This window comes from Carcharhinus amblyrhynchos, chromosome 9, assembly GCF_965287045.1.
Source record: "Carcharhinus amblyrhynchos chromosome 9, sCarAmb.v2.hapA, whole genome shotgun sequence".
NCBI lineage: Eukaryota > Metazoa > Chordata > Chondrichthyes > Carcharhiniformes > Carcharhinidae > Carcharhinus > Carcharhinus amblyrhynchos.
The window spans coordinates 2,802,331-2,803,194 of NC_137332.1; positions in this window are offsets into that span (position 1 = coordinate 2,802,331).

Here is an 864-nt window from a genome sequence, read left to right on the forward strand (position 1 = left end):
TTGGTGAACGAGCAGTTTTATAGAACATAGAACATTACAGCGCAGTACAGGCCCTTCGGCCCTCGATGTTGCGCCGACCAGTGGAACCAATCTAATGGCCCTCTAACCTAAACTATTCCAATGTTATCCTTATGCCTATCCACTGACCATTTGAACGCCCTTAAAGTTGGCGAGTCCACAACTGCTGTAGGCAGGGCATTCCACGACCTTACTACCCTCTGAGTAAAGAACCTACCTCTGACATCTGTCCTATAATTGCCACCCCTTAATTTAAAGCTATGTGCCCTTGTGTTAGCCATCACCAACCGAGGTAAAAGGATCCCACTGTTCACCCTATCCAATCCTTTGATCATCTTATATGCCTCAATCAGGTCACTTCGTAACCTCCTTCTCTCCAATGAAAATACCCTTAAGTCCCTCAGCCTTTCCTCATAAGACCTTCCCACCATACCAGGCAACATCCTGGTAAACCTCCTCTGCACCCTTTCCAATGCCTCCACATCTTTCTTATAATGTGGTGACCAGAACTGTACGCAATACTCCAAGTGCTCCAAGTATTTGGTGACAAAGATTTTAAAAAATCCTCAGACTGTGAATATGCAGTTTACATTGAAGTTGAGAAAAGAAAAGAGTACTTACCAAGATGCCCCTCATTGGACTCCTCTGTAAAGGACTGGACACAATACTTAGAGCATCTTGGCTATTACTTCCAAGTAACAAAATAGAGGAGGAAGCAAAATGCAAGGCAATTCAACAGAGTACATGTGGAACCCAATTTATAATCTGATTTGCAGTCTCACAGCCCCAAGCACGCAACTCCAAATTATTCAGTGAGCTTGTGGAATTGATGAAATCACATTTCAC